The following is a 21,901-nucleotide window of genomic DNA, read 5'->3' on the forward strand; positions in this document are numbered from 1 at the left end:
TGTCAGCCTCCAGCACAACAGGGAAGCAGCATATGCAGTGCTACCTTGCATCTCTGATAAGGCACAAGAGGAGCAGCATCAGTGACACTAACAGCACCAAGAGCAAAGGCAACAACAGCAGCAGCACCAGCTGCCTCCTCCTCAGCCACATGCCATTCGGCCAGAGAGGATGGAGATGGAGGGCTGAATTTTCCCGGTCCCATGGTGAGGGATCGGGAGGTGGCAGGGTGTCATAAGGATTCAAGCCAGATGGCGAAGCTTGAAACAAGACACAGATCTTTTCCTTGATAGTAGGTTTATTCACAGGAAGCAGCATTATAGGACACCGCCTCTCAATCAGTGTCCCAGCCATCCCTCTTAATAACAGTTCTTAATCAAACAATGGCCATCATCTCTGTACTTTTAACAACATAATCTACCAACCATTAATCTGGGGTAGGTAATAGGGTGGGGTTGGAGTAAGGAGGGGAGCCACATCCACCTACCACCAAGAATTTCCCCACATTGAGAGGGACCATCGCTGATTGGAGATAGCCAGCTAAACCCTGATAGCCTCCCAGGGGGTTCTGAGGGAAATGTGTGTCTGAGGGGGAGGGGGTGGGTGGCCTCTTTACTGGCCACTCCATAGCCCACAGAGGGGCCCACCAGTGGCAATAATTAACCCCGCAGCATTGGTTCCGTCAGTGGAAGGTGCTATCTCCCCGATCACCAGCCCTTCCTGTGTGGCCCTTGATGGTGAGAAAAGAAACTGTCTGCTCTTTGAGGCCTCTCAGCATTGAGGTGCACTCTCCATGCTGCAGCCTCAGCAACGGCCATTGCCTGCTATAACATTGCTGAGGCTGCTGAACAGCCAGCCCTCTGAGGGGGTCATATAGCCTAATCCTGCTCCTAATTCTTCTGTTCCTGTGTTCCCTAAGTCTTACAAGCTTTTTACCTTCTTATTATGCTTCATGAAGGGGAAGAGCCTGAAGATTTGTGAATTACTGACAGAATGAGAATGTCACATACAATTAAATGTCAATAATTGTGTCATTAGCGTTGATTAAGCCATTGCATTTTGTTTCGCTTAAGAAAAAAGGCTTGTTCAGTGCTTTTTCCTGATGTTGTTTCCCCTTTAATCATTTGTACATTACTTATCCTAATGGCAATTCTAGCATATCTACGTCCATTGTAAAAAAAAAGGTGAATTATCACTTTTTTTCACCATTATTGTGAAATCGGCACTGTTGCACTACATTGCATTATTGTGCCGCTAATCTCTATTTTTTGTGTTCTAAATCTGTTTTTGCCTTTGCTACCCAACTGCTTATCTCCCCATGTCTCTTAAAGGTACAGACGGCTACTGAGAAGTAATTCCAGTTTTCTAGCTGAATGTATAGATTACACTGCTCACGAAGCTCGATTATCTTTGTACAAGATTGAAGACATTTGGCTCAAGAACTGAAGGGGATAAGGGGAGAATTCTTTTTACACAACCTGATGTTATGATCAGGAATGTAGTCCCTAAACCTGACTCAATAGTAACCTACAAAAGGGAAAGGATATATCCTCGACTAGAAACCATTTGCACAACAATGGGTTAAGGACAAAGGAGTGAGACTAATTGGATAGCTCTTTCAAAGGGCCAGCACAGGCGTGATGGACTAAATAGTCACCTTCTGAACGGGTTTATTCCAAGAATTATTCTATTTATTCCCTCCCACATCCCCCGTCTCTGCATCTTTCTAGTGTGACTCATATCTTGTGTTTGAAGGGAGAGGAACTTAAAAGCCTTGTTTCTTCCTGTAAGGATGCAGTGGAGATAGGACATTTGTTATAGTTAAAGTGGTACGAGCTTCTAAGGCAGCAGAGGTTAGACTGAAATAACTTCAAACATAAACATATTTGGTGGAGTGAATTTTAAAGGTGTATATGTGACGATCATGCATTCAAGACTATAATTTATTTTGACTCGCATTTCTGTCACTATCTTTAATTAAGCAAACTCTGTAGACAAGAACATTTGGCTTGCCAGCCAGAAATGAGAGACACCCCATAGCCTTTAATCTTGTGGGAGATTATTTTACAACCCTGTCTGCCCTGGGTCATGTTCTTAAGGCATTGTTTTACAAGCAGACTTTTGAAGAGTAAAGCTGATGCATGTTCCCAATGTTCTTCCCTGCTTTCTGAAGATGCCGACTCTGGCTCCTTATGTGCCAGATGCCCTCCAGTATCATGCCCAAAGTACCCTTTCCTCTGTATGCCTGGGCAGTAAATGTTGGCAAGCGGGCATGAAGGGACATCTTGGTCAGGTCTGCACACACACTCGGATATCCAGCAGAGGCTGTAAGATCCCCTAGTCAGAAGTAGAAACCCAGGCTGATTTTATCCCCTTGTAGGAAAAAAGCAAGACTTGCACTTATATAGTACCGCTTATATCATCAGAGAAGTCCCAAAATGCATTACAGCCAATTTTAAATGTAATCACTGTTGGAATGTCGCAAATGCAGCAACCGATTTGAACCCAGCAAAGTCCATTGAATAGCAATGTGATGTGGATAGTTAATCTGATTTTAGCCATGGAATTTTGTACTGGCAGGATTTTATGGTCCCACCGAAGTCAATGGACTTTTGAATGGCTCACCGTATTTTACTGCCCCACCCCCACCACGATGGGGCATAAAATTCTTCCCCTAGTGAACTCCTCTGCATTTCTTCAAAATATTATCATGAAATGTTTAATGCCCATTGGAGAGGGTGGATGAGTTTAACATTATATCTAGAAGACATCCCCTCTGATAGTGCAGCATTCCCTCAGTACTGCACTGACGCGCACTGGATTATATTCTGGACAAGGCTCAGATCTGCAACCTCCTGACTTGAAGGCCTACATGACTCAGTGCTGCACCCGTCCAGAGGCACCTCAAGTTTAAAATTCTCATCCTTGTTTTCAAATGCCTCCATAGGATCACCTCTCCCTAACTCTGCAACCTGCTCCACCCCCCGCAATCTTCCAGGATACTAGCGTTCCTCCAATACAGGCTTTCTTGTGCATCACTAGTTTTAATCGCTCTGCCATCGGTGCTGTGCCTTCAGCTGCCAAGACCCTGAGCTCTGGAATTCCCTCCCTAAACCCTTCTGTCTCTCTCTCCTTCCTTTTAAGATGCTCCTTAAAATCTATCTCTTTGACCAAGCTTTTGATCATCTCTCCTAATAGCTCCTTACATAGCTCACTGTCAAATTTAGTTTGATTGCACACCTGTGAACACCACGGGACATTTTACTATGTTAAAGCCACTATATAAATTCAAGTTTTTGTTATTGATATACACTCAGCCAGTGAGTTAGTAGGGGAACCCATAAAACTGATTTTATCCCCTCCTCTGTACCTATTAATCCTACCTCTAAATACAGGGCCCAACATCTAATGAAAGCGAGAAAATCAGACCGGGTCAGGGGAAAAGCTCAAAGGAAATGTCCTTTTCTTAAAATAATGGGGGAAGAAGGTCAAGAAAGGCTATAATTAAAGCAATGTATAATCCTGATATCGTTACGCCCATTGTCTTGTAAAACAGGCTTGAAATGCTTTCCTGGTCAGTAATAACACACCATTTGTTGTCTGTAGTTTTCTAGCCTGCAGCTTCCTTTTGATGTTCTACAAATGCTGTTAGGCAATGCAAGCAAGATCTGACAAGCTTTAAGGAATGCATTAGGATGGCTCCAGGTGAGTAGAGAAGGACTGTTGGTATGTCCATGATCAACTCCCTTTCAAGGTCAAGTGACAAGGTGTTAATAATGAAAAGGAACCCAATTCAAATTTTTCACTCAAGAATGATTCACAATACACACAAGAATGAAGGATGCACCTAGCTTATGGCTTGTGACTCACTACAGATTCTTCTCCATAATAGATGGTATATTTAGCAATAAGCCTATTACTCCATATTACTAAGAATATTATTTTTAACATTGTATTTTGATTGTGAACCCTATATTTAGGGGAAAATAGATGGCAGGTCTTAAACCATGGCAGCTATATGACTGGTGGAACTTCAGGCAATAGGCATAGATGCATTTAAGAGGAAATTAGATAAGCACATGAAGGGGAAAGGAATAGAAATAAATATGAGTTGAGATGTCATAAGTTGAAAGAGTGGCTTCTATGGAGTTTAGGCCAGTAAAAGTATTCAGAGTCATGAGTGTAGAAACAGATTTGTACTAAACCAATGTGGTGTCATCATGTACGCTTACAGCAACAGAAGTTGAGCCAAATGTCATGCTTCTGTTCTGTAAAGTTCTGTTACTCTATGTATTAGGAACCAACTGAGCTCCACGTATCAGTCCCCCATCTTTATACTGTCTTTTTTCCCTTTCCTCTCATGTAGACCTGTTAGCAGCCAAGTTATAAAATGGAGACATATTGACTGCGAGCTTGCGGAAGAATTAAATCTCCAAAGTGTGCCTCATTAGTTGTGCCACAGGAAGTGTTAGCACCTGAAAGAAAAGAAGGGAGAAAATGGGGAGAGGAGAAGAATGGGACAAAATTATTATCACAACACGCTGATTTATTCAAGAATGCATTGCGCAACCAAGCTACCATATAATTGTGTAATGGATTCTGGGTCCACAGCCCAAACCAGTCATACTGCAATCAGGGAGTCAGTGAGTAATGAAGGTGATATGCTACATGAAGCATTTAGAATTTAACCTCAGGCACTAGGACAATTCACAATAAAATTTGTCAGCTGTTAGAGAATGATAATGGCTTTCTAATACATTTGTATGTGTGTTAGTTCAGCTATATTCATTTTAAAAATACAGAGGGACTTGGTGGCACAGTATCTTCAAACATGCACCTTATAGCCCAGGGACTCAAATCCCAACCCTCAGACTGGTGGATAACAGTTTCTCCTTCCTCTAAGCGGAACATGTGAAATGACCTATGCCGCTCTTAATCCAGTTCTTCATGGATTGGGCTCACAGAACAAACCACGCTAAATTGGAATTAAATAGGGGGTCTTACTCAGAAGCGTCATAACGATAGCTAGGATAGAAAGTTGAAAATTTCACGTGGGCACAGCACAGAGCGACATTCCGACATTAGGTTTTGAGACAGAATAGCTTAATATTAAACACATGGGATCACCCTGCTCAATCTCTGCTATCTTGCCCAAGCAGCCAACCACCTTGCATAAGCCTAAATAACATGTCATCGAGCTATTAAGCCCCAAGAGACAGCCCAACTGAGCCTGATCACATCCTTCTTTGATTTGCACACATAAATACTTGCAGTAGAAGGACCAGGTAGCAATGAGAAACAGATTCAGGTTGATAATATTCTCTCTATAACCGAATCCTGAGCCCCAAGTTACCCCCATCCCACATAGCTCCCCCACCTCCACTGTGTAAAATTTGCTAATTTAGCAGAAGCCAAGGATTAAACCTGAAACCTCCTGTGATATACATCACAATTCTGCACTGTTAACTGAATATTTACCATCTTTCATAGGCTTTAACATGCATACATTATTTTAATTGTCACTCTCAGGTTTCCTACCAACTGAGCCGCACTCTCTGCTTTATCTGTGTGTTCATAGAATTTTTTTTGCGAGTCAGTGACCAGCTTCTGGCCAATGGTAACTCTTGGGATGTTGGTAGTGGGGGATTCAGCAATAGTAATGTCAAGGGGTGATGCTTAGATTCTTTCTTGTTGGAGATGGTCATTGCCTGGTACTTGTGTGGCACAAATGTTACTTGCCACTTGTCAGCCCAAGCCTGAAGGTGGTGCAGGTCTTGTTGCATATAGGCATGGACTGCTTCAGTATCTGAAGAGTCACAAGGAATCTGAGGAATCTTTATTAGCTAAAGGTAAGTGATCATTCATGTCACAAATAACTGTTTCCAATACATTCATATCTGGAGCCTTCCTGTAGTATATGAAATATGTTTGAGATCTGCCTATTACTGAAGAGCTGAAAACGTCAAAAGCTCTTAAGTTATCAACACCTTTGATTAAGCTAGCAAGGTGATAAAAAAAATGCTGCAGGCAACTATCTCATTAATTTCAAAAAGAAGAATATTTTAGCAAGGTGATAAAAAAATGCTGCAGGCAACTATCTCATTAATTTCAAAAAGAAGAAAAATATTCAGAAGCTTGTTCATTGATCAAGTGTTCCTATTCAAGCAAATATAATGACCTTCTCTGGATATTGAGGAGTTTAAAGACTTATTTTATGGATTGAAGAGCCATGCTCTATTTGACAGCTCTTAGATATGAGGCCTGCCAAAGAAGTTATTTTATTAAATATTTAGGTATTTGTTTCAAACCACAACTATCAATTGCAGTAGCTGCACCCTTTTAATTATCTGGCTTGTGTGTAGAGTTTCATCTGGATAAAATGAGTACCATTTCCTTAGACAGAAGAGGGTGCGGAGGCTGTGGACAATGTGTGACACATTTGCTTGTCCACTATGGAAATAGGGATCAGCTCCACCTCCATTGATTGTGCCGATGAAGAAAATCTCTCCTTCTCTGGTTATTTTATTGCCACTGGTATTTAAAGCACTGGGGGGAATTTTCTTTAACACTGATTGCCAATTGCATCCTTCCCAAATCTGAAACTCTTCAGAAAGGGCATGAGAATAGGAATTCCTGTCGGGTTGAATTTTGGTCAGGAAAAGCTTCAGAAGGGAGATCCCACTGACTTTTGTCGCGTGAATGTTTCCCTTTGAAATTCACGTTATGACTTAGCTGTGCAAGCCCCATCTCTGGATGGTTTTAACAGGAAATTCCAACAGCGCCACTGCAGCCTTTTAATAGGTCATATTGTTTTATTTCATTCTTTTCATGGTATGTGGGCTTCACTGACGTATGTTACTCATCCCTAATTGCCACAGCTGTGAGGGTTGCCAGACCACTTCAGAGGGGCAGTTAAGAGTCAACCACATTTTTGTGGTTCTGGAGTCACATGTAGGCCAGACCAGGTAACTCTTTCGAGTACAAACCCATTTCCATCTGTTTCAGATGAAGTTACATTGTTTCATAGTTTGCCATTGTGAGATTTGAACTCTTGATCTCAGGGTTGCAAGGCCAGTACTGTAACCACTTGGCTATTTAGGCCAAGCCCCAGACCAGGTAAGAATGGCAGATTTCCTTCCCTAGTAAACCAGATGGGATTTTATAACAATCAATTATAGCTTCATGGTCACCATTACTGAGACTGACTTTCACTTCTATAAGTTTATTATCTAATTGACTTTGTTAATTAATTGGATTTAAATGCCACCACCTGTCATGGTGGGATTTGAACCCATGTCGCCAGAGGATTAGCCTTGTCTCCCCCACTAGATGCAATGTGACATAGACAGCAAAGGAAAGATACTAATATTGCAATATTCCTGGGAAACAGAAAGCTACAGACACTCCTAGCCAGGAACCAAGGTTGGCCTTTAACTGGGTGCGGGCAAGGTGAGTGTCAAACCTGCCCAACTTCATCAGTTTGAGGCTGGGATCATTTTAACTCCTGGCCACCTAAAATGGGCACAAAGACAGGTCAAAATTGTGGGGCCAGGGAGCCACCTGTTTTGCTTCTTTTTTATTCATTCATAGGTTGTGGGTTTCGCTGGCTAGGTCAGCATTTATTGCCCATCCCTTATTGCCCTTGAGAGGCTGGTGGTGAGCTGCCTCTTTGAACTGCAGCAGTCCATGTGGCATAGGTACACCCCTAGTGCTGTTAGGGAGGGAGTCCCAGGATTTTGACCCAGCGACAGTGAAGGAAAGGCGATATATTTCCAAGTCAGGAAGGTGTATAGTTTGGGGGACAACTTCCAGTTGGTGATGTTCCCTGCCAACACTAAAGTAAGTCATGAGAGATGGTGGAGGCCATTGCAGTTGAGGGCAGATTGGGGCAACATTTGTGCATGGAAGGGAAGAAGCTTGAAGCAGCAGCAACATTGCAGTGCCTTCTGGCCCAATATAGGGAAAGTTTCCAACTTTTCTTCCATATTAGATTTTACAGAGAAGGTTAGCTTCTGTGGGCAACCCGCTCAATAGGTTGTTAAAATGCACTGGAGTCCTAATGTCATCATGGAACCCCCATCTACCTGTATTAATGGCCTGAATTTTCCCGTCGGCGACTTGGGGGCAGGGCCCGCTTGCCGACAGGAAACTGACACGGGATGACGAGGGGAGCGAAAGCAGCTGTCCGCCCACCGACCTGTCAATGGCCAATTGAGGCCATTGACAGAGTAATTAAGATAATTAAAGACCCTGTCCGTCCAACCTTAAGGCTGGCGGGCAGGCCAGGAGCCCCAGCGGGCTTCTGATAATACATGAAACCTCATCCACTGGCGGGACGAGGTTTCAGGTCCGTTTTTAAAAACGTTAATACATTTTATGTGATAATTATTAACATGGCCCATCTCATGTGACATTGTCGCATGAGGGGGACATTTTAATAATTTTTTAGTTTTTCTATTTTTAAAGCTTTTTGGACTGTCAGTAATCTCCCTGAGACAGTACTTTGTCTCAGGGGCCAGTGTGCTCTTTCGCTCACATGCGCGAAGGAACACACTTTGACAGCTGGGGATTCCCTCCCCCCACGGAACAGGAAGTGCACAGCGCTTCCTGTCGGGCAGGCCGCTGGGTGGGCCTTAATTGGCTTTGGTGGCGGGGGGTTGGCTGTCCGCCCGCCGCCGAGCCGGTGGGGCCCACACGCCATCCGAGGGCAAAATTCTGCCCAGTGAGTCAGGTGGACACCTCAGCCGCCCAAAAAAAAAGGACCCCCAGTTCTGGTTGCGCTGGCCCAGAATCAATCGAGGAACAAAGTGTTAAATTTTTGCACAACTATTGTAACTGTGATACCATCAGGCGGGGTCGATGACAATTTCTTCCATATTCAGACTCACAGGGCTAAATTTTTCCAGCAGCTATGAAGTCCCATCGCCGGGGCCTAAAGCAGAGGCTGACCCTGTGCCAGCAGGCCGTGGGACTCCCCAGGGTGGCATTTTGCCGGTGGCAGCCTTTTAGCAGGCTGCTGTCGGGGTTGTTGTCCAGGGCTGCTGCCCTTGCCTGACCTGGCCTATATGTGACTCCAGACTCACCAGCAATGTGGTTGACCCTTAACCGTCCACTAAAATTGCCTTAACAAGCCACTCAGTTGTATTCAAGAAGGTGGTTCACCTTTACCATCTCTGGGCAGTGAGGGATGGGAAATAAATTCTGGCCTTGCCAGCGACACCCACAAAAAGTAAGACTACTTCACTGCTTGCATCCAAAACAGCACATAACCAAAGAGAACATACCTAGATGGAAAGGCCCCAAACTTGATTTGAACCACACTAGAATCTCATGGACTATGAGAAATGAAAGCTGTTATGGAATCAGAGTCTTTCCCAAGCTTAATATTATTACCATCTTGCTTGTGTTATTTCAACTCACTCACTAACTTGTTCCCTCACTCACAGATATACATGCTAAGGCAGAAGAAAATTGAAGTTGCCTGTGCAAATCTTGCAGGAGAAGCTGGATGGGTTGAATGTACATTCATGTTACCACAGCCTTTTGCTAAAACATTGGATACTCCCAGAAGACAGCAGTTAACCTTTGAAATGAGTATACGCTAAAGGAGGAATTCCAATGCTCTTTTGAAACTAAAAAAGGCTCTAAAATTCCATTCAATGTTTCATCTTGTCTTCTAGTTATTGCACCTTCTGTCAGCCTGCCAAAACAGCACACTCATGCATCCATTACTATTCATTCATAATTAATATAAATGCTACTACTGTGAGCAATTTATCACATAAACTGGAAAACCCCGTGGGTTTAATGTAAGCGTTTCCGGATGACAAATTGGCTCAGAGTATCAACCATGTCAAGAAATATTGCCAACCTGAGCTAACATTGATCCCAGACAGTTCAGGCCTCCTGATCTGCCCCAGTTCACACTGAATCCTCCCCATGTCTATAGTCTGGTATAAATTCAATCATTAGACTCACATTCTTCCTCCCAGAATATAGACACAAGAACACGTGCACAGAGCAGAAAGATATACACACACACACATATCATAAACATACACACACACACACACACACACATATCATAAACATACACACACACACATATCATAAACATACACACACACACATATCATAAATATACACACACACACATATCATAAACATACACACACACACACACACATATCATAAACATACACACACACACATATCATAAACATACACACACACACACACATATCATAAACATACACACACGCATGCACACAGACATAGGACAAGCACACACATGCAAACACACACATATTTATATCAAATGTATACACACCCTTAGACTTTCAGAAAGGTAGACGAACTTGTGCACATGCATATGTGATGAAATATATAATTTTTGGATTTTTTTTTTGTCTCTGTGTGTTTTAGGTGAGGAGCCACAGTAATTTTGCACCTGTGGGAGTGACCCTTGGTTGAGTGGAGATTGTAGCATGCCAAGGGGCTGATACATTTGGTTTTCCAAAGGAACAGGGGCAGAATCCTGCTGGGAGATATTAACAGGTCACACAGACCAGTTCAAGGGGCAGAGGTGTCACTGTCCCGGGGTGAACAGTGGTTGCTGAGATGATTCCCGAGCTGGACAAGGCAGCAAGATGCTGCTAGCTTCATGCTGTTAGAAAGATTGGGGTTAAGAGAAGCCCAGCGCAGTTATTAGCCCAGTGAAGCTTGAGTGAACAACAGCCCGTGAAAGGCGGAAGAGAAGAGGGAGTCGGCTCCATGCTGCTGGAGTGCTGCCATTAGCTGCGTGCTGCTGAGGGAGCTGGGGCTTAGAGAAACCCCACGAGCCATTGGTAACTCCATGCTGCTAAGAGTTGGGGCTCAGAGAAGCCCAAGAAGCAGTTGTTGGCAACAGCGTGTCTTAGAAGCTGGGACCATGACTGTGTTTAGAGGCTGAAGTGTAGCCTGGCCAACACAGAGGGGAATGCAGTCTCGGTTGGGGGTCAGCTCAGCTGGAAAAGAAGATCAGCAAGGCTGGAGTTGGAAGCATATTTGAGAAAAATCTGGAATAGTGAATCTTTTGGGTTAAGAACTCAGAGTAGAGCTGCTGTCACTGGTGTTCAGAATAGCTCTTTGAAGGAGCGGAGCTCAAATCTCTTGTGAGGAAGACAGCTTTTAAATAAATTTTATGACTTACAGTGATGACTGATATCCGGGTGGGTTGCTGAGAAAATTTGGGGGATCTGTCACATAGAGCAGAAAGCACACATGTATACACACATAATTCAAATATGTTCATATACACACTGGTGTGAACAAATACACAAACATACACACAAAGACAATAAACATACTTGTAAACCCCAGGATATGAAGTGTTCAAAATATATGGCAGATAACTAGAAATATTTATGCTCCAGTTATTTTATGTGTTAGGTTGTCTCCCCTGAAGGAATTGATTTTTTAATTCAAAGAATGAAGCTGCTTGGGTGCCAGTCAGTAGACTATTCCACAATGGAGGGCTTCACAGTTGAACTGAATCGTTCACAGTTTCGAGCAAGATTCGTTTGCTGCCCATTGACCAGATGAATCTCTGGCTAATTATTCTCCTCTAGAACCTTGTGCACTAATGCAAAATGTGACTGCAGGGGCCATCAAGTTTTATCATACACAACAGTGACAACTCCTAAGAATATCCTGAAAACATGAACATCGCTATGGAAATGAAAATTTGTTCCATCCTATATTTATCTGAGTTCCATAGGTGCATTTCTAGCTATTTGTGACTGGTTAATGATCAGAGAACTCTGATCTCATTTACCATATTATTGCTGCAATCAGCCCAGAGCAGGGATTATACCTGAAATCTTCCATACCTATACAGATCTTTGATATAAAAAGTGGTCTTAACACAAACCTCTGCACAGAAATCAATTTGAATTGGTCATAGGTTCAGTAATTCAACAGATGCTAAGGATAGGATTCAGAGTCTTCCTGACCTATACATCTTAGTCCCAAACACTTACCAAGAGCCAATGTAGTACCATTATTATGCCACATTTAACCTCTAAAATTCTTTTCAAATCGAGTTTTATCAAAGAATCAAGAAACAAATATTTTGCAAAAGCATTGTTTTTGCTTTTCCAGTGGATTTGTCTTAAAATTAAGAATGTTCTGATGATTTTTTTTAAGTCTGAGGCTGTAATCCAATCAATGGAAGTCTCAAATAATTTGCTAAAGCAGGCTTGGAGATGCTTCAATGGACTCCATCATCTCAAATAAACCCGTCATCCAACTATACACAGTTATCGAGTCTTACAGACAAATGGAAGCAGAGTTTACCCATACTGCTCAGCAAAAGTGAAACTGGCCTAGACATTACAGAGATTATACAGGGATTTCACTGTTGCTAAGCAATATGGGTAAATTCAATCCCCATTATTACAAAACCATTTTTTAAAAAAAAGTTCAGTGCCCTTCCTAATGAATTCCACATTAACCACTGGTTCAAATAGCATTGATGAGTCATGCTAGGAAAGCTCCAGTGTCTTATTATGTTCAGAACCCAGGATTGAATTACTGCCTTAAAATTGTTTGACAAAACTTTTCCCATTTGCAACCTATCGCAATGGCACAATTACATTAATCCCGCATGGCGATTTCTTGTCTTCACAGACAAAACATACTCTGACAAATAGCTTTTAGGAAGGCAGTGTGCCTTTAAATTTGCTTACAGTCACCTGTTATCACTTATGACATTTTCCAGCTGATTTTTGTTTTATTTCAGGCTGTATCCATATTGCAGCAATGTGTGTTGCTTTGTTTTGTCAATTCTCTACTGCAACTGAGAGAATCCTCTTGCTCTGGCTCACCCATGGCGTGTGAGCTCCTGATTTCAACTGTGTTCCACAGAAAGACACTTCGTGGAGGCAAGGCTTATGTATCTGCAGAGGACTCAAAGGAATCAGGGAAAAAAAAAATCTCTGTACAAGCAGCTGCCTATTTTTAATGGTTCTTGCCCCTGTCCTCTATGTTCTCATCTCTCCAATTTCCTACAACCCCCATTCCAAATCTAACATCCTTTGTATGCGTCTGCTCTGTTTAATGGAAGTTGGCTCAGCTGTTTTGGATTCACATTTTACTTAAAAGCCTCCACTTTGTTCCATCTTTCCCTACCCTTCAAAACCTACCTCTTTGACTTCCCCTCAGTCACCTCACTAGTTCTCTTCCTACTCCTGCTCAGTTTTCCCTTTCACCTCATTTGGGACATTTCATTACTTTAAAGGCATTATCTAAATGTAAGTTGTTGTTGAAGCCTGAGAAGAAGCTATTCAGATGTCTGCTCATGTTTGGATAGGATCAATGTAGCAATGTCAATTGAAACACAACAACACTTTAGATGACATCAGCACATTTGTTGTGTTCTTTTTATTTAATGCAATCATACAAGGATTGATAGAACAATAATGATAACTGGGAGGCAATTTAGACACATTTGACCTGCAGGATTGCCGCTCTAATCTGTCTACAGAGTACATGGGGTTATACATCGCATCCTGTCTCATGGTGGATAGCAATAGACAGTAGTTTTCTTTTTAAAATTTGTCGGCGTCACTGACTAGGCCAGAATTTATTGTCCATCCCTAATTACCCTTGAGAAGGTGGTGGTGAGCTGCCTTCTTGAACCACTGCAGTCCATGTGGTGTAGGTACAGTCGCTGTGCTGTTAAGAAGGGAGTTCCAGGATTTTGACCCAGTGACAGTGAAGGGATGACGATATATTTCTAAGTCAGGATGGTGAGTGACTTGGAGGGGAATTAGCAGGTGGTGGTGTTCCCATGTGTCTCTGCTGCCCTTGTCTTTCTAGGATATAGAGGTTGCAGGTTTGGAAGGTGCTGTTTAAGGAGCCTTGGTGAGTTGCTGCAGTGCTTCTTGTAGATGGTACACACTGCTGCCACTGTGCTCCACTGGTGGTGGAGGGAGTGAATTTTTAAGGTGTTGGATTGGGTGCCAATCAAGTGGGCTGTTTTGTCCTGGATGATGTTGTGCTTCTTCAGTATTGTTGGAATTGCATTCATCTAGGTAAGTGGAGAGTATCCCATCACATTCCTGATTTGTGCCTTGCAGATAGTAGACAGGCTTTGAGGAGTCAGGAGGTGAGTTACTGTCTGCAGAATTCCCAGGCTCTGACCAGCTCTTGTAGCCACAGTGTTTATTTGTCTGGTTCAGTTCAGTTTTTAGTCAATGGTAACCCCCAGGTTGTTGATAATGGGGGATTCAGCAATAGTAATGTCATTGAATGTCATGGGGCGATGGTTGGATTCTCCCTTGTCGGAAATGGACATTGCCTGGCACTTGTGTGGTGTGAATGTAACTTGTCACTTATCAGTCCAAGCCTGAATGTTGTCTAGGTCTTGCTGCATATGGACATGGACTGTTTCTGTATCTGAGGAGTCACAAATGATGCTGAACATTGTGCAATCATCAGCGAACATCCCCGCTTCTGACCTTATGTTGGAAGGAAGGTCATTGATGAAGTAGCTGAAGATGGTTGGGCCTAGGACACTACCCTGAGGAACTCCTGCAGTGATGTCTTGGAACTGAGATGGTTGACCTCAAACAGCTGCAACTATCTTTCCTTGTGCTACGTATGACTCCAACCAGCGGAGAGTTTTTCCCCTGGTTCACATTGACTTCAGTTTTGCTAGGGCTCCTTGGTGCCACACTCGGTCAAATGCTGCCTTGATGTCAAGGGCCGACACTCTCACCTCACCCCTTAAAGGTACATCACAAGACACTCTACAGGCTTCAGTTTATGTGTCTGAAATTGGAGCAGAGCTAAGAAAAACGCTTTGACATCTTGTCTCAATAGGCATAGACACTGTTTGGTGTACTAAGTTATGTAGACCAGGAGAGATCTCAGACTGTGCTGTTCTCAGCCAGTGCAATAGTGACATAAGGTGGCTCGAGTTGGTCGTGGGTCTCAGAGCATTTTGATTAGGGAGCAGAAGCGTCAGCCTGGGTTCCCTCTGCACTGAGCACTGCCAATGATTCTAGCAGGAAAGGTTCTGTGTGTGGATGTGGAGTGAGGCCAAGGACAAGCTTAGGAGTCAAGCCCCATTGCTCCCAACACATATGGGTAGTAGCCACGAGGGTCATGTGAGGCAGTAACCCATCAGAGGAGGAGAGGGGAGAAAACTGAAACAACGAAAGAGAGTCAAATAAAAAGTGACAATTGTTCACTTTAGTTTTCATCCATTATGATTTGCATCATCTTTTAGACAGAGGACGGAATCGTCCCAGGTTTGCACTAAGGGCGGTAGGAGGCGTGAAAAAGGTGTTTTACTCGCTGGCCATAATGGCGGGTTTTTGCGCCATATCGTCCCCTTCCCATTTCATAAATCATAAATCAGGCAGTCTTGGGAAACATGCCAGATCGCTGGCGGGTGGCCTCTGATTGGCCCACCATGCTGTTACCTTATTGCTTCCTGACGCCGGGCGCCATATTTAAAATGTAGCCTCGCGCACACTTCTCACTGATTGCAGCCCAGGGCGGCTCCAATGAAGATATTGTCCCAAAAGCCAAGAAGATTGCAGCCCCCTGATTGAGTGACCCATCCCTGGGATACCTTCTGGACGCTGTGGAGGCCCACCACGATGTCTTCTACCCCCATTCTGGCTGTAGGAGGCCCATCAGTCTCACCACTCCGCTTGCGAGGCGGTGGCAGAGGTGGTCAGTGCTAATGTTGCATGCAAAGAGGTCAGTCATCCAGTGCAGAAAGTGGATGAATGATCTCACCTGTGCCACCAGGGTAAGTCAGCCGTCTCGCCACTCGCAACTCACCCACTTACAAGCCCATCACACATTCACTGGCATCTCACTTACTGCCAGCTCAAGGGACATCACCACTGGCTCTCTTTCACCCATACCCTCACATCTCCATCTGGCCTCATCTCCTCCAGACATGCCTCCTCATCCTGCCCATGGCTCCACTCAGCATACACAAACACCTGGCATCATTCCCATTTGGCCTGGTATGTGCACTGTTCGCACTCTCTCCATCTGTCTTTATGAAGGACAAGATTGCTCACATTCACCGGGAGAGGTCCCAGACCTGGGGGTGGAGTGCCGGACATCAAGGTCCTCACTCCGTTCGAGAGTCATGTGTTGGAGCTGGCCGGAGAGGACATCGACCGTTCCTGTGGCGACGGTGAAGCTGGCTGCGAGCACCCATGTGAGGATCCTGCACCACATCATCCCTCTCTCAATGCTACTCATTGTCCACTGTTCTGTGTTCAACACAGCTACCAAACATTAATAATCTCCACGTTCTCTCCTAGGCACATATGACATGTCAATCTCAGGCAACTGTGACCCCGACCCCAGTGCCGAAAGCATCTCGGATGACGACCTTTGGGGCAGCCACTGAAGACCTGTCATGGCGCTCACCACGCCCTCCACCAGCAAAACGGCACACACCTCGGTGGAAACCAGCTATAGAGTAGCCTCAGGATCATAATCTGGTGAGCACAGCACACAATCCGTTCCACAGCAGATGGAGGCAGGGACGTCCTTGGCCTCAGGCTCTTGGAGGGCTGCTGGAGGGAAGGAATGTGCTGAGTCCGAGTCACATGATGAGATCCCAGACTTGATCCTCAATCAGTTGGTGGAGCTGCAAAGAGAATCATGGGAACATCAGGAAGGGACGTCTGATGCACTCCTCAGATTCCAAAGGATGCTGGAGGACTCTGCCAGCCTTCAGTCCAAGGTGATAGTGCCGGCATGCCGACGCACTGAAGTCAACACTGGGAGGATGGAAGCTGCCATGGAGACCTTGGTCCAGGGCATCGGTCCTGCACTGCTGTGCAGGCTGAACTCCATCGCTGACGCCATAGTCGGCCCCCAACAATGTCAAAGCGAGAGGGGTGCGGGACAGATCGACCTCACTCCAACTTCCCCTTCTCCTCAAGGGGTCAGCCAGGGGCCATCTGGCACCCATAGGGAGGAGGACCAGCAGCTTGACATCCCGAGGTTGTCCACCCAGGGGACTGTGTGGAATATCCGGACAATCCAAATCCCCTCTTTCTGTGAACCCCCCCCCCACCGGCCGTAGCTCCAGCTCCACACGCCGAGGAGGGTGTACCCAGGTCCCATCAGGATACCCAAAATAGGATGGGGCCTCCCAGGCCTCGGTCCTCCAGAGGACACCCGCCAAAGTCATCGTAAGCTGGGCATAGCAGTCAGCAGGTGGCCTCCACCTCCACTGTGGATGCTGGGGAAGCACTAAGATGAAACAGCCACGTTAGGAAGGTTAAGAAGATTTAGTTGCACAGCCTGGGCATGGGTGTTAATGACTTGTGCATAATGTTCACTATTGTAAATAAGCTCCCAAGAATGTCTCCTTGCCTATGGCTCCTTGTTCTAATGAGCAGTGTTCATGTCACTCAGATATGAAACCTTGGTTCCTGAACAAGATAAAGGCAGGTGTCTCAGTCCAGGGCCTCTTCCCTGTGCAGTGTGTAACCTTCAGACCAAAGTAATGGTCCAGCTTCACACTCACTGAATGAACACATTACTGATGCCTGCACCTCGATGGAGTTCGTCATTGCTGCCAGAATGTCTTGGGCAGGTGTCACAGAGTTTCATCATTCTCTCGGTGTGCTCTCAGAACCTTTGAGGTGGGGCTGGCCCCCCATCTCTTCAGCATCTGTGACCGGTGACAGGGTCAGGTGCTGAAGGCTGACAAAGGATCAGGTGCACTTAAAGTTTCAGAGTTGAATCTCCATGATATGATCCTGATCACATAGTGCAAGTTCACTGCCCTCAGCCTGATGGGAATTAGACAGATGAACATACGAACAAGGAGCGGGAGTCGGCCGTTCAGCTCCTCGAGCCTGCTCCACCCTTTAATAAGATCAAGGCTGATCTGATGATAACCAGAAATCTGCATCCCACCTACCCTCCATTACCCTTGCTTACCAAGAATTTATCCACCTCTGCCTTAAAATTATTCAAAGGCTCTGCTTCCACCACCTTTTCAGGATGAGAGTTCCAAAGACTCATGACCCACTCAGAGAAAAAATTTCACCTGTTTTAAATGGCTGACCCCTTATTTTTAAACAGTGACCTCTAGTTCTAGATTCTATCACAAGAGGAAATATCTTCTCCACATCCACCCTGTCAAGACCCCTCAGGATCTTATTTGTTTCAATCAAGTCGCCTCTTACTCTTTAAACTCCAGCAGATACAAGCCTAGTCTGTCCAACCTTTCCTCATAAGACAACATGCCCATTCCAGGTATGAGTCTAATAAACCTTCTATGAACTGCTTCCAATGCATTTACATCCTTGCTTAAATAAGGTGACCAGTACTGTACACAGTACTCCAAAAGTGGTCTCACTATTGCCCTGTACAACTGAAGCATAACCTCCCTACCTTTGTGTCCAATTCTCCTTGCAATAAATGATAACATTCTATTAGCTTTCCTAATTACTTGCTGTACCCGCATACTAGCCTTTTGTGATTCATGCACTAGGACACCCAGATCCTTCTGCATATTCATACAGGCAATGTGAAGATCTATGGAGTGTCCTCACTGCATGTCATCATCTTCCTCCTGAAATCTAGTGACTATGAGGGCCTCCACTGTGTCTCCATGACATGAGCCTGAGCACTGAGGGTATGTGTGCTGCCATCAGCCGCACAGGAGTCAAACGTTCACAGATGCAAGGTGAGGGTGTCAGGACTGTCCTCACTGCATCCCGTCATCATCCTCCATGAATCTTGCAGCTATGAAGGCCTCCCAAGCACTCCTGCCTCATCTGGCCATTGCGATGGCCTTATCGCCAGCATCTTCGCCTTCGAGGACTTCATCACCCTCATCTCCTTCGATGTCCTCCTCATCGGAGGGGATGTGCAGCTCTTCCTTCGCCTCCTCAGCCAGGTCTTCCCCCCCTGTTACAGGGCCAGGTTCTGCAGCGCATAGCAAGCTATGATGATGCGCAACACCCTCTGGGGACTGTATTGCAGTGCTCCACTGGACCCGTCGAGGCACCAGAACCTGATTTTCAATACGCTAATCGCTTGCTTCACCAAAGTCCGTGTTGCGGCATGAGTTTCTTCATACGTTGCTCTGCTGCAGTCTGAGGCTGCCACACAGGCATCATCAGCCCCATCCTCTGTAGGTAGCCCTTGTCTCCAAGGAGTCAGTGCTGCAGCCTCTGTGGGCCCTGGACGATGTCAGGGATCTGAGACCTGCTAAGGGTGAAGGAGTCATGGATGTTCCCTGAGAATCGTTTGCAGACCAGCAGGATGCATTTGTGGTGGTCGCACGCCAGCTGAACATTCAGTGAGTGGAAGCCCTTGCGGTTGATGTAGTTAACTGCTTGTTGCCATGGTAATCTAAGTGCCACATGAGTGCAGCCTATAGCACCCTGCACCTGTGGGAAACCTGAGATCTGGGCAAATCCGAGCGCTCTTCTTCCTGATCTTTCTTTCTTTCCTGATCCCAGGTGAAAAGCACAAAGTTTTGTGCCTTCAGAAAAATGGCACTCATGACCTCATAGATACACTTGTGGCTGGAGGCTTGTGAAATCCACAAAGGTCATTTCTGGAGCCCTGGAAGGAGCCCCTGATATAAAAATTGAGCGCTGCAGTCACTTTGATGACCACTGGCAGTGGATGCCCTCCATGTCCCCGTGGCGCCGAATCCTGCAGTAGCTGGCATGTGTGACCGACTAGTTCCCTAGGCATGCGCAGTCTTCAGTGACACTGGTTCTCAGTCATCTGCAGGAATGACAAGCGCTGCCGAGAGACCCTGGGTCTAGTGAGGCACCTACGAGTGACGGCTCACTGTGGGTCTTCAGCTGTGTTTGCAGGAGGCCTTATTGCCTCTTGAGGGAGGTGCTCCTCCCATTGCCAAGCAGGCACCTCTGCCACTCTTTTCTTCTTCTCTGCTCCCTGTAAGCATGAGGCAGGCCGCTAAATCACCAGGCTCCATGATCCTAACGTTCTCCTCCTGCAGGATCAAAGAAAGAGACACGTGGGTTAGAAAATAGGTCCTAAGCACCTCTCTTGGTTAAGTCTGGAGGCCCCTTGCAGGAGTGTGTTGGCCACCACTTGGATGGCCAGCGTGCAGTGCTCTCATTGGCTGTCCGTAACCCCACCAACCTCCACCCCACTCTACTTGACCGATTGGCACAGCTTCTGCTACTGGACTCCAGGCTGTGCTCTTAGCTCAGGTGCAGGCATTCTCCTAACCGGCACTGCGAGGCTGCGCTGTTAGCTTGAACCATGAGGGATGCTGGTCCAAACCTTAATAAAGACATTGCAAGGGGCTCTAAGCGCCTCCACCAGCGACTGCACCATGGCCGCCTTTTACAAGGGGATTCTACAACTTGCCCAGTCGGCCAATTGTTCTGCTGCCCCCTAAAACACCTATTAATTTGCAGTCTGTGCCCGAGGGGTGAAAGGTTCTGGAGCATTTGGTGACACTTTCATGCTTTTGCGATGCTTGAGTGGGAAGAAAAGCTTCAGAGACCCGACTCCAAGGATGTCAATGGAGCTGCTGAATGGTCTCAGCTGTGGAAGAATGCTCACTTTTGACAAGCTTTTCCAAATATATGGCCACTTCCTTTACCCCCACCTCACTGCCCCCACCCTCACCCTGGCATGTGCTTGTGTACTTCCTTCAGTCTGTGCTGCCTGGCACCCCCCACCCCATCGCAACCCCCACCCTTGCCCCGGCTCCGCACTGAAGGGAGCTGGGAAAAAGCGACTTGGCTGTGCCCCCTGCTCCCGAACGCACTGTGCCTCTTCTTTGATGTCCTCCAGGCGATGCTCACCAGCGCTGCACAAGGTTGTGAGCACTCACCTCCGAGCTCTCCTCAAAGTCCAGTTTGCCAGGTGCATGCTTTTTAAAGACAATTACAAAGCACATCGCCCTGAAGTCACTTCGACGTGGGTGATAAGTTTGACGTAGGGGGGATGGTTCCGGTGAGCAGGGTTTATACTGAAATGCTAAAGTATTGAAATGAGGTTCCCGATGTGCGGTGGCCAGGAACATGACCCAACATTGACGGGTGGAACAGGCAATCGCAGACTGGTTTCATGATGGCGTGAAACCGATTTTTGTCCTTCTCGCCATATTGTCCACTCATGCCTGCCACAACGCCCACCACTAATGGGACTGGACCATCCCGTGTCTTATAACCTGTACCACTCTATCCTATCACAAACATTACCCTTGATATTCCCCTGCTCTGACGCCTTTGATATACATGCAAGCACATACATACATGCTCACACATACATGTTTACATGTGTATGCATGCACACGCCTGGGGCGGAAACGTCCGGTCCCGCCAGCGGCAGGGTTCACGGTGGGCGGTGGACAATATGTCAGAAGCTGATAAGTCGGTTTCCCAAAGGTGTGAAAGGACAGTGGGAACTTGCAGTCCCAAATGGAATTTCTCCCCCCCGCCAACACCCCCACCATCCAATTGGCCGTCCCCGCTAGGATTTCACGCCTGTCCAGAACACGTCCAGATGACGGTGGTGTGCACAAGTCGGGACCTACCCGGATGAACGTCTGGCGCAGTAAGTGAGGCCCGGAGTCGTTGTTGGAGCCAGGAGCTGCAGGTGGAGCCTCGACCAAGTGGAGTATCCAGCAGCAGCTGTATGGCTGCAGCAGGTAATGGCACGCGATGAGAGCTTTTGTGGAGCGGGGGGTTGGGGGGGATGAGACGGGGAAGAGGGGCAGAAAGAAGTGGGCCGGGTTTGGATACCAAAAGGAGGGCAGAAAGAGGAAGTCTTGCAGGGGTCTTGGATGGGTGCGATGGGGAAGTGGAGCAGGAGCGAAGGAAGGGCAATAAGGGAAGAAGGGAACCGTGAGTGGGTGCAGTTGAACAA

The sequence above is a fragment of the Carcharodon carcharias genome, chromosome 23, assembly GCF_017639515.1.
Source record: "Carcharodon carcharias isolate sCarCar2 chromosome 23, sCarCar2.pri, whole genome shotgun sequence".
Taxonomy (NCBI): domain Eukaryota; kingdom Metazoa; phylum Chordata; class Chondrichthyes; order Lamniformes; family Lamnidae; genus Carcharodon; species Carcharodon carcharias.